The sequence below is a fragment of the Chiloscyllium plagiosum genome, chromosome 14, assembly GCF_004010195.1.
Source record: "Chiloscyllium plagiosum isolate BGI_BamShark_2017 chromosome 14, ASM401019v2, whole genome shotgun sequence".
Lineage (NCBI taxonomy): Eukaryota > Metazoa > Chordata > Chondrichthyes > Orectolobiformes > Hemiscylliidae > Chiloscyllium > Chiloscyllium plagiosum.
Window position 1 is genome coordinate 10,252,469 of NC_057723.1, and position 12,955 is coordinate 10,265,423.

Here is a 12,955-nt window from a genome sequence, read left to right on the forward strand (position 1 = left end):
GCCTTAAGTTCACCCACCTTATTTCTGATACTCCTTGCGTTGAAGTATACACACTTGAGCCCATCTCTGTGTCCGGAAGTATTCCCTGTCAGTGCTACCATCTCCACAGCCTCCCTACATTCTTGGACATCCTGAAAAACAGCTAACCTACTTGCTGGACTACAAGTCCGGATCCCATCCCCCTGCCAAATTAGTTTAAACCGCCCCCCCCGAAGAGTGCTAATATCTTCCCTACTTTTGCCAACGTGATCCAGATTAATCAAATGTCTATCTCTAATCTCAAGATTCATCATGTTCCTCTCCTCAGTGAACACTGATGCAAAGTAATCATTCAGAATCTCACCCATTCTCTCAGGTTCAGCACACAGCCTTCCTTCATTATCCTTTAGTGGACCAATCCTTTCTCTCGTTACCCGCTTGCTTCTTATCTAAGAATAAAATGCTTTGGGATTTTCCTTAATTCTGCTCGCTAAAGCTATTTCGTGACCCTTTTTAGCCCGCTTGATTCCTCGTTTAAGAGTGGTCCTACTCTTCCGATATTTCTCCAGGGCTGTTTCCGTACTGTACATCTCTATGACTCAAAGTGTTCATTTCTAGCTGGGGTGGAGTCGACAGCAGGGTGTGTGACAAGTGTAGCTGATCACAGCAAAGTCTTTTGCTTTTTTTTCATGTTTTGTCAAGGCGTCTGATTTAGTGGCACTTTCCATTTCACAATAACGCAGCATTCTATCTCTCCTTCCCCTTCCTGCATCACTCTCGAAACAATGGGCTGGTATCTCTGTGATCGAGGTAGGATTTGACTGTGGCCATTTGGAGCCACTTGTTTCAGCTTGGAGTTTAGCCGAGTCAATGAACTTATCATGTTTGTCTATGTTGTAAGCTCACATGAACGGTCAGGTTGCTGGGAGTTGGTGGTGAGTGTGTGCAATTGAAGTTGAGCTGTGGAGGGTTTGACTGTGTGTCTGCACAGTTCCTGATCTGGTGACACTGGTTTTGTTTTTAAACTGTGGATTCAAGGAACCTCGCGGCAATCATTTTCTAAAGCTCTTGCGATGTGAAAGTGATTGACTGCTTATTCTTTCGTGCAGTGTGGGCATGGCTGGCTATTAATTGCCCTTGGGGCAGTTAAGAGTCACAAACATTGCAGTAGGTCTGAAGTGATGTGGAGGCCAGACCAGGTAAGGACAGCAGTTTCCTTCCCTGAAGGACATTAGGGGCCCAGGTGGGTTTTTCCAACGATTGGCAATAGTTTCATCATTGGACTCTTAATTCCAGAATTTTAGTGATTTCATGTAGCGCCATCTGCCGTGGTGGGATTAGAATCCAAATTCCCAAAGCATTACCTGAGTCTCTGGATTAATAGTCTAGCGCTAATTCCAGCAGGAGAAAGTGAGGAGTGCAGATGCTGGAGATTCGAGTCAAAACGTGTAGCACTGGAAATGCACAGCTGGTCAGGCAGCATCTGAAGAGCAGGAGAGTCGACATTTCAAGCATAAGCCCTTAATCAGGAATGTTGGGGAGACCCCGATGGGGGCTGAGAGATAAATGGGAAGGGGTGGGGCTACGGGGAAGGTAGATGTGAAGGTGATAGGTAGGTATAGTGGTAGGTCGGAGTGGAGGATGGAGCGGATAGGTGGGAAAGAAGCTAGACGGGGAGGACAGTTCAAGAGGGCTGTGCTGAGTTGGAGGGTTGCATCTGGGATAAGGTGGGGGGAGGGGAGATGAGGTAACTGGTGAAATTGATGTTGATCCCATGTAGCTGGGGGAGGGGTCGCCTCCCTGTAATTAATTAATGGGCTCAGAGCATCAACAGGATGGCAGGTGGGGTCCAGGAGATGGCCGCAGTGGGAACACCTCTCTGGGATTGAAGGGATGTGTGTCCTCGATGTGTGGCACTGACTAGAAAGTGCTCGATCCTGATACCAGCCACTTGAGACCCTGGTGGGGGGCGGTTGAAGCCCCTCAGCTGGATGAACACAGACCTTGTATAAAGTGTGTCGTTTGGATTAACTCGGATCTGTCGTTTGGATCCTGCAGCCACAGTTCCTGTTAAAGCGGTGGGGGCGGGGGGGGAGGGAGGAAGGTCAGTGAGAAGACAGTGATTTCCGTGAGGAGGAGAACTGGAATAGGGCATGACCCCAGAGACTGACCATTCATGGCTGGGAAAGTACGATTTCTGGGTGCACAGTACGTTCAAAAACACGCGAGGACCTTGCAGGCATTGATGTACACATCGGTACACACATACATGCTGCTACACACATACATGCTGCTACACACATACACGCTGCTACACGCGCCCACCCTGCTACACACATACACTCTGCTACACGCATACACACTGCTACACGTGCCCACCCTGCTACACGCATACACTCTGCTACACGCATACACTCTGCTACACGCATACACTCTGCTACACGCATACACTCTGCTACACACATACACGCTGCTACACGCATACACGCTGCTAAAAGCGCCCACCCTGCTACACACATACACGCTGCTACACGCATACACACTGCTACACACATCCACCCTGCTACACACACATACGCTGCTACACGCATACACACTGCTACACGTGCCCTCCCTGCTACACACATACACGCTGCTACACGCGCCCACCCTGCTACACACATACACGCTGCTACACGCGCCCACCCTGCTACACACATACACGCTGCTACACGCGCCCACCCTGCTACACACATACACGCTGCTACACGCGCCCACCCTGCTACACACATACACGCTGCTACACGCGCCCACCCTGCTACACACATACACGCTGCTACACGCGCCCACCCTGCTACACACATACACGCTGCTACACGCGCCCACCCTGCTACACACATACACGCTGCTACACGCGCCCACCCTGCTACACACATACACGCTGCTACACGCATGCACACTGCTACATGTGCCCACCCTGCTACACACATACACGCTGCTACACGCATACACGCTGCTAAAAGCGCCCACCCTGCTACACACATACACGCTGCTACACGCATACACGCTGCTACACACATACACGCTGCTAAAAGCGCCCACCCTGCTACACACATACATGCTGCTACACGCATACACGCTGCTACACACATGCACGCTGCTACACACATACACGCTGCTACACGCATGCACGCTGCTACACACATGCACGCTGCTACACACATACACGCTGCTACACACATACACGCTGCTAAAAGCGCCCACCCTGCTACACACATACACTCTGCTACACGCATACATGCTGCTAAAAGCGCCCACCCTGCTACACACATACACACTTGTACATGCGCCCACCCTGCTACACACACACACATACACGCTGCTACACGCATACACACTGCTACACGTGTCCACCCTGCTACACACATACACGCTGCTACACACATACACGCTGCTACACACATACACGCTGCTACACGCGCCCACCCTGCTACACGCGCCCACCCTGCTACACACATACACGCTGCTACACACATACACGCTGCTACACACATACACACTGCTACACGCGCCCACCCTGCTACACGCATACACGCTGCTACACACATACACGCTGCTACACACATACACGCTGCTACACGCGCCCACCCTGTTACACACATACACGCTGCTACACGTGTCCACCCTGCTACACACATACACGCTGCTACACACATACACGCTGCTACACACATACACGCTGCTACACACATACACGCTGCTACACACCCCACAATGCTACACACCCTCTCTCATCCTCCTGCACTCTCTTAGTCCCTTGCTCGCTCTCTCACTCCCTCAGTCGCTCCCATGCTGTCTCACTCCCATGCTCTCTCGCTTCCTTGTGCACTCTCGCACACTCTTGCTCCTGCGCTCCCTTGCTCCCTCCCATGTTCCTCACACCCCGGCGAGCTTACTCTCTCGCTGTCTCGCACATGCTCTCATTCTCTCGCTTGCTCCCGCGTTCACTCTCACTTTCTCACTCCTGCTTGCTATCACTCTCTCCTGCTCTTTCACATGGTCCTGTGTGCTCTTGCTCACTCCCATGCTTGCTCTCTCTCACCCCCGCATTCACTCTCACTCTCACTCTCTCACTCCCACGTTTGCTCTTGCTCACTCCTGCGCTCACACACTCTCTCTGTCTCGCTCTCGCGCTTGCTCGTGCTCTCTCTTGCACCCGCGCTCATCCCCGCGCTCAGTCTTGCTGGCTCTGTCTCTCTCTCCCTCTCTCTCTCTCACTCTCTCTCTCTTGCTTCCATGCTCACTCTTTCTTTCTCACACAGACACAGATACAGACACACGCAGCCATGATGTTGCCTTTGAAGTTCAGGCCAAAGGCTGGAATAGGAATCACCGAGTTTTCAGACAAGGTGTATCTGTAAGCCAGTGGAGTTGATAATAAATGCAGATTAAGGAATCTCTTGGCCTGCTGAGCTGGGGGAATTGGCTGAGGATTTTCAGGATGAATGAGGCTCAGAGCTGAACCCAGTGTGTGTGAGAACGAGCACACCGGCCTTTGTGCCCCTGGGTTGGGTAATTTCATCACCTGTTGGCATTTGGGAGCAGCTTGGTACTGAACTTGGTGCTTACTCCTGTGAGCTGAGCTGTCGAACATATTGGGGCTTTTTTATAATGAGTGGGTGTTTGAGACACCAGCAGAGTATCACTTGGCTGTCTTGTTTCCTCTGAAGTTCTAGGGTTCTGAGTGTATTTTATCATCTGTTTTCTGAGCAGAGGTTTATGGCTGGGAGACATCTCGGCGTGACTGTCGTTGCAAGGAGTAAGTGTACAAGCCTGCCATTTCTACATACACCTCTGCCCACCGCACGTTCTGCTGCAAAGGCTGAACATATCGGCTCAACAGGAAATGGGTTTCCTGTTCTCGTTCCTGTCCTTTGTTTCTTGTATCTCTCGCTCTCTCTCTCTCAAAGGTCAGGGTTCACAAACGTGTTTCTGTCTCTTACTTTGAGCCACCTCGGAAGCTGCTGCGGAGGTTTATCACCGAAACTGTGGATGGGTGCGGAATGTACACTTGAAGCTGACTGCAGTTGGGAAGCCAAGCTGTAAGGCTGGATGAGGAGATGCGCGGATGGTTGGGAAAGAGGTGGGGGGATGGGGGAGAGGTGAGGTAACCATGGGGCGTGGTGGCTGTAAGGGAAAAGGAGAATTTGAGGGTGAGCCACTCTGTTTGATACTCCAGGGAAATGATGAGTTTGAGAGGAGTTGGGTCTCAATTCATCGTTAATTCTTTTGAAATGTGGTTTTACTTCTGTAAATCAAGTTAGGCATTATCCACTGCACAAACCATTTGGAACCAAGTTTATGAAGCTCTCTTCGTATTGATGTATTTAAGATGGAAAAGAGAGCAGGGGATTAAGCTGATAGAGTAGGATATTGAAGAAGGCATGAAAGGGCGGGTAACCATCTGGTTGGGCTGAATGGCCTACTCCTGAACAAGAGAAAGGACTGCAGATGCTGGAGATCAGACGAAATCTGTGGTGCTGGAAAAGCACAGCAGGTCAGGCAGCATCCGAAGAGCAGGAGAGTCAACCCTTTGGGGGCTGACAGATAAATAGGGGGTTGGGGTGGGGCAGGGGGGAAGGCAGCTGGGAAGGCGATAGGTGGATGCGGGTGGGGGGGGGTTGATGGCGATAGGTCAGTTGGAGGGTTGGATCTGGGATGAGGTGGGGGGAGGGGAGATGAGGAAACTGGTGAGATTGACTTTGATCCCGTGTGGTTGGAGGGTCCCAAAGTGGAAGATGAGGAATTCTTCCTCCATTCATCGGGTGGCTTGGCTTTGGCAGTGGAGGAGGCTCAGGACTTGCATGTCCTTGGCGGAGTGCGAGGGGGACTTGAAGTGGACTATTCCTGGACTATTTTCTGTGTAACTCAGGAAACCTTAAAATACTTGCAGGTTTGTGGTGGTGGATGAGGCAGATGTTAGTTGGATGCATAATTAGTTGTCAGGGAACGTGCATTAATTGGACAATTGCCTGAACGTTATTTGGGACAGGATGGACCTGGGGTAATAGTTTGGCAGTGAACAAAATCTAATATGTGTCTGTGTAGATGCCAGGTTCCCTGTCTCTAGACTAGGAGGCCCAGGTTCAAGTCTCAGCTGCTCTAGAGGCATGGAGTAGTATCGCAGCACAGTTTGATTGGTAAATATCTATAGAATAGGGATGTTTATGGCACAGTGATAGTGTTCCTGTCTTTGTACCAGAAGCCCACTTGCTCCAGATACATGGCTGGTTCAAAATATGTGTCCTGGGCTGTCCAAAATGGCCCTAACAGAGTAAATTTCAACCCTTTACAAAGCATCCCCACCTTTTAATGGTGTTTGAGGTGCAGTGGTAGTGTCCCTGCCTTTGACCCAGGACTCCTGCTTCCAAGGCCCAATTGCTCCAGGCATGAATCATAACATCTCTGAGCAGGTTGGTTAGAAAAGACCTTGTGAGTACTGTTGTAACATAGTGGTAGTGTCACCGTCTCTGAGCTAGGAAGCCCTAGTTCAAGTCTCACCCGTCCCGGATGAGCATCATAAACAGGTTGGTTAAAAGATATCAGTTGTTATATGCGTTGCTGGCGGAGTGGACTCACAGGATTGTCTTTGTCTTGTGGGTGTTGGTATTGAATTAGTTTTTAGTCACATGTTCTTGCATGAGGAAAGTGTGAGATTCGCTGCCTATGCTGCCATCTTCGGTACAAAGGTCCCCAAGCACAGCTTTTCCAGTTACAATTCTTGCAAAAGTAGAGAAGTACCAGACATCCACCATTGCAGATTTAGGAATATATTATAAAATGGAGAAAAGACATACAGAGAAATGGTCTTCCGACCCAGTCCATGTTGACACAGAGCCTCCAGTCCGCATTGCGCCTTGATCCAGACTGCTCCTGGCTTCACCTCAGGGCTCACAACGCTGGGAGATCGCTCTGGTATCACCTCGAGACTGGACGCCCATCCTGAAACCACGCCAGGCCAAGAGACTGCCCAAAGACCACCGCGCTGGGCTGCTGGGAGACCACCACGACAGGCCAAGAGATTGCCATGTACCACCCGAAGACCACCACGCAGTGTCCTTAACTGTGGCTCAATCTGCCACAGACAAATTGATTAAAAAATCCCAAAAGAAAAGCTCCAGTTATATCCTTCACTACCTGTCTGTATGTTGTGGCAGGAGGGAAGCGATGATGGGACGTGGGGGTGTGACCCCAGAAACAACAGTCTGTACAAAGAGAATCCTCTTTCTGAGGGATTGCGACAGTTGACGGGAGGAAATGACAGTTGTGCAAAGCACATGTGCTCGTACACTGGAGATACTAATGTTTTCCTTGATGCCAGGACTGAGACCACCTGTTCCTTTCCCTCTATTCCTGTAAGCCACCAAGCTGAACCTTGAGATGGTCTTGCCCTTTTCCGTAAGCCTGACCTTGCCTCTTTCTCTGGTTTCTTCACAGCCTCTCTGAACTGGTCTTGTTCCTAATATACACCTCCAGCTTTCTCAGCTCTATTCTCACTTAACTGCTGACCGCCCTCTTAGCTTCCTGGCTCCCTTTTTTAGTCGATATTGTTAATACTTCCCTCTCTCCATTAAACTTGTTATTATCACCGACTCCTCAAAACGATCAGCCCAGATTGTTCTCTCAGTGCAAACCCCTCACCTGTTTCTGACCTCCCTTTCTATCTCATACCCACACGCCTGAACATGTTGACACCTTACTAATTCCCACCTCTGTTTCCTGCAACTCTCGTCCTGGGCAGTCCAGGCTGTGTTTTTAAAAAAGTGCCTCCCACCGTTCTGAGGGTTTAGTCTGCCGGGTGCTCCGGTTTCCTCCCACAGTCCGGAGTTGTGCAGGTTCGGGTGGATTGGCCATGCGGAATTGCCCCATAGTGTGCAGGGATTTGCAGGTTCGGGTGGATTGGCCATGCGGAATTGCCCCATAGTGTACAGGGATTTGCAGGTTAGGGTGGATTGGCCATGCGGAATTGTCCCATAGTGTGCAGGTTCGGGTGGATTGGCCATGCGGAATTGCCCCATAGTGTGCAGGGATTTGCAGGTTAGGGTGGATTGGCCATGCGGAATTGTCCCATAGTGTGCAGGTTCAGGTGGATTGGCCATGCGGAATTGTCCCATAGTGTGCAGGTTCGGGTGGATTGGCCATGCGGAATTGCCCCATAGTGTGCAGGTTCGGGTGGATTGGCCATGCGGAATTGTCCCATAGTGTGCAGGTTCGGGTGTTCGGGTGGATTGGCCATGCGGAATTGTCCCATAGTGTGCAGGTTCGGGTGGATTGGCCATGTGGAATTGCTCTATAGTGTGCAGGGATGTGCAGGCTAAGGGGTTAGCCATGGGAAATGCAGGGTTACATGGATAGGATGCTGGGCTGGATGCTCTTTAAAGGGTCATTGCAGACTCGATGGGCTGATTGGCCTCTTGCTGCACTGTAGGGAGCCTATGATTCCTTTTGACCTACTGTTGGTACTGGTTCACCAAAACACTCTCCTCTAAGAAATGCGAGTCCACCCGACGACCTCACCTGGTTAGAATCATAGGGGTCGACAGCACTGATAAAGGCCCTTCGACCCATCGAGTCAGTGATGGTCACTAATAACCACATTGTAATCGCATTTCCCAGCATTTGCTCCATAGCCTTTTTCTATAATCATTCATCCTATTGCTCAATGAATTGTCTATAATAGCTTCCCTTCCTGTTTTTGCACCATTGCCTGTGGCATCCCCCCAAGAATTTCTCCTCCTTGTCCACTCACCCATCCTCTTACTCTCAAATACATGCTGCCCCTGGGTGAGGTGTTCATCAGGTGAACGAAATCAGGACCCATCTCTATCTCGGTACTGCCTCTTTCCACACCTCCAGTCTATCATTTACTGTTGCTGCTTTCCCAATATCCCGCGTTGGATGAGTGGTGAAATATTGGAAGGTTTGGCAAACGTGTATTGGGAAGCTTGAAGCCAGTATCTTTGGCGCCCAACATAAAGCCAGTCCTGATTGCTGCAGATGCATAGTCAGTAAGAGTAAAGCCACCAGGGGACTGATCTCTCATTAGAGAGATGATTGGTGGTGGTTTGACCTGAGGGTCATCACATGAGCAGACAGATTGAAAAGGAGGACCTATCATGGTATCCTCGACAAGTGGAGCTGCTAGTGTCACCCTGCATTACAAACCAGCCTTCCAGCCAACTGAGCTACAGCACTGAAGGAGGCTGTTTGGCCCATTGAGTTCATGCTGGCTCTCCGTAGAGTGACCTGATCTGTTCTAATCATATTTCCGTAGTTTTGCATATTTATTGTCCCTTGGTGCCCACTCAATTTCCTGTCTCCACAACCGTGCTCAGCACTCCTAGGTAGCGAATTGCAGGATATTTACCCTCACAGCATAAAGATGTTCTTCCTCCCCAACACCCTTCCACCATATCATACATCCAAAACCTTAAATCTGTGTCTCCTAGTTCTTGTACCATCGGCTCACCTTTTACTGTCTTATCAAAACCTGTCATAATCTTCGACACTTTGGTCAGATCGCACCCTCAGTCTCCTTTGGGAAAATCACCCGAACCTTTCCATGTTGACTGTGTGGTCGAAATCCCTCATCCTGGAACTAGTCAGGTATATCTCCTCCGTAGCCTCTTGAGGTAATTCCCTTAACGTGAACATGGTCGTCAGAGTCAAAAAGTGTGGTGCTGGAAAAGCCCAGCAGGTCAGGCAGCATCCGAGGAGCAGGAGAGTCGATGTTTTGGGCATAAGCCCTTCATTCCTTCATTCCACACGTTTTGACTCTGTTCTTCAGCATCTGCAGTCCTCGCTTTCTCCCATGTGGACGTGGTACTCCCACTGAGACCTAACGAGAACTTCAGAAAGATCCAACTGAATGTTTCTGCTTTTATTGTCAATACCTCGATTTTGATGAAGCCCAAATTCGACAGGCTTTCCATATGTGTCCTGCCACCTTCAAAGATGAATACGCATGAAGACCCAGGTCATTCCAATTCTGCAAATTCTCTGGATCTGCACCACCTAGCATCTGCGTGACCTTGGTCAGAACTCACCACCTCACACTTGCATCTTATCTGCCATATGTTTGCCCATTCTGTGAGCCTATCTATGTACTGTTGCTGTCAGCTGCTAATGTCCTCATTGTCTACCTTAAAATTTGATATCATCGGCAAATTCTGAACATTTGTTCTGTATTCTCATACACAAGGCATTTATGATTTGATTAGCTTAGATTCCCTACAGTGTGGAAACAGGTCCTTCAGCCCAACAAGTCCACACCAACCCTCTGAAGAGTAACCCACTGCCTTCTCCTCTGCCTAATGCCCCTCACACTATGGACAATTTAGCATGGCCAATTGACCTAACCTGCACATCTCTGGACTGTGGGAGGAAACCAGAGCATCCGGAGGAAACCCACACAGACACAGGGAGAAACTCCACACAGACAGTCTCCCGAGGCTGGAATCGAACCTGGGACCCTGGTGCTGTGAGGCAGCAGTGCTAATCACTGAGCCAAAGCAGTGATCCTTGCACTGACTCATGGAATCATACAGGACAGCTTATTGGGTCTGTACTGTTAAATCTACGTCAAATCTGCTGTAGTCCCACTTCCCTGCGCAAGGTTTTGAATGTTATGTAATTTCATGCACGTACCTTTTAAAGGTTATAAGGTTACCGTCCCAGGCAGTGCATCCCCGATTCCCACCACCCTCTGGGTGACTCTGACTTACTGTCATTCAATCAAAAATTACCATTTGCCCTAATTTGCTGCTTTCTGTCCTTGAGCCAATGTTTTAGCGCACTTGCCTTCATTATTCAGAGCATCGAGTTGGGGCGTTATGCTGACATTGTACACAACTTTGATTGAATTGCACGACACCAGGTTACAGTCCAACAGGTTTAATTGGAAGCACACTAGCTTTCGGAGCTTCCAGTTAAACCTGTTGGACTATAACCTGGTGTTGTGTGATTTTTAACTTTGTACACCCCAGTCCAACACCGGCATCTCCAAACCTTGGTTGAATTGAGTTGAATTGAAAATTGAATTGAATTGAATTTATTGTCATGTATACCGAGGCAGAGTGAAAAGCTTTGTCTTGCGAGCAATACAGGCAGATCACAGAGTTAAGTAGCACAGATAGTTAAGTAGGATAGATAGTTAAGTAGGATAGATAAGTAAATAATAGGTAAACAGCAGCAAAAACAAAAACAAGAAAGGCAAATTTATTACACTGGTGGTTTGCATGTGGAACAAACTTCCGAGGGAAGAGGTGGATGCGGGCACAGTTACAATATTTAAAGACATTTGGATAGATACATAAATAGGAAAGATTCAGAGGGATACAGACCAGGAGCAGGCAGGTGGGACTAGTTTAGTTTGGGATTATGGTGGGCATGGACTGGTTGGACCGAACAGTCTGTATCCGTGCTGTATGACTCCGTGACTGTCAGCACTGACCTTCCTATTCCAAGAAGCTCAGTTTTGTTCACCAGACGTTTCTGTGATACACCGTCACGTACTTTCTTAACATCAACGTAAACAACACCCACCACATTCCCTTCATCAACCTTCTCAATTAGGTTAGTCGAGCACAGTCTGTCTTTTTATAAATACCTGGTTAACTCCAGCCTGTTCAAGAGCCGGTTCATTTTCTTTTGCCTGTTTCGAAGTCCATCATGATAGTTGAAGTTAAACCAAATACATTGAAGACGTAACAACTCGAAAATTAGGAGTAGACCATTCGGCCCCTCAAGCCTGCTCCATCACTCAGTGTGATCATGGCTCAACTTCACACTTGAACCTCATGTAGATTGAGAAACGTCTCTTGCACTCTCCATAAAGGTTACAAGGTGCAGGTGTGGCAACTGAATGGCCTCTGCCTTAGGAGCTCCTTCTGCTTGACAGTTTAACACTGAGTAACCTGTGCCTGGTTCTACGCTCTGCTGCAGAACGCTAATCTTGTGAGAGCTGCCATCTCTAACTGTGCAGATTCCCAGTCTCCTTTCGGTATCTCTATGGTGTTCTAGGCTAAAATATACCAAACATTCCTCCCACCAAGGATCGAGACATTTTTCCTGAATACCATTTTGGATCTGTTAACATTTATATGCCTCCTGATTTTGGTGGCTCTGAAAAGTGGGCAGTCTGTCTAACTCCCTCCTCTAAGTCTAGTCAGCACCCCCAGCCTCTGCTGTTCTCTGGGGACGAGAATTCCAAACGACTGTCTGGGAAAAGAAATTTCCTGCTCATGTGCACATTACATCAGAGAGGCCTTATGTTGAAACTGGGTGCCCCACACCCCGCTCCTGTTCCAGAGAAGAGTTTTCTTTCCACTTAGATTTGATGACTGCAGTCTCACATTAGATTAGATTCCCTACAGTGTGGAAACAGGCCCTTCAGCCCAACAGGTCCACACCGACCCTCCAAAGAGTAACCCACCCATTCCCCTACCCTATATTTACCCCTGGCTAATGCACCTAACACTATGGGCAATTTAGCATGGCCAATTCACCTAACCTGCACATCTTTGGACTGTGGGAGGAAAGCGGAGCACCTGGAGGAAACCCATGCAGACACGAGGAGAATGTGCAAACTCCACACAGACAGTCGCCCGAGGTGGGAGTCAAACCCAGGTCCCTGGTGCTGTGAGGCAGCAGTGCTAACCACTGTGCCACCGTGCCGCCCACTGAGCGAGAATCCCAGCAAAGGACGTAGACCAATCAGTTTAATGCAGCTCTTAACAGAGGAAGGTGTAACATGAGGCACGTGCTCTGAACCTACCCTTCATGTAGGCAGCTTCAGTCAAAATGGTGCCTGTCTTTACATGGATTGTGCCCCAGCTGGACTGCAGCAGGATGGTGGGAGGGGGAGTGGAAAGAGGGAATCGGGGAGAGGGGATGTTGGAGGAGGGGGAGAGAGGGGGTGTCAGGGGAAGGGCAGGTT

At 49.3% G+C, this 12,955-nt stretch overlaps 1 protein-coding gene across 7 annotated transcripts in view; it reads left to right on the forward strand.

The window, feature by feature from the left end:
* Window positions 1-693: 693 nt before the first annotated feature.
* cyfip2 (cytoplasmic FMR1 interacting protein 2) overlaps window positions 694-12,955 on the forward strand; it is a 91,080-nt gene continuing 78,818 nt past the window's right edge. For 2 of the 7 annotated variants that reach the window (XM_043703145.1, XM_043703151.1), the window contains exon 1: window positions 694-789. The gene's annotated coding sequence lies outside the window, so the exon portion shown is untranslated. Of the gene's footprint in view, window positions 790-957; window positions 1,179-4,971; window positions 5,061-12,955 lie in introns of those variants that run through there. The other 5 variants (XM_043703147.1, XM_043703149.1, XM_043703146.1 and 2 more) reach the window with 4 other exon arrangements.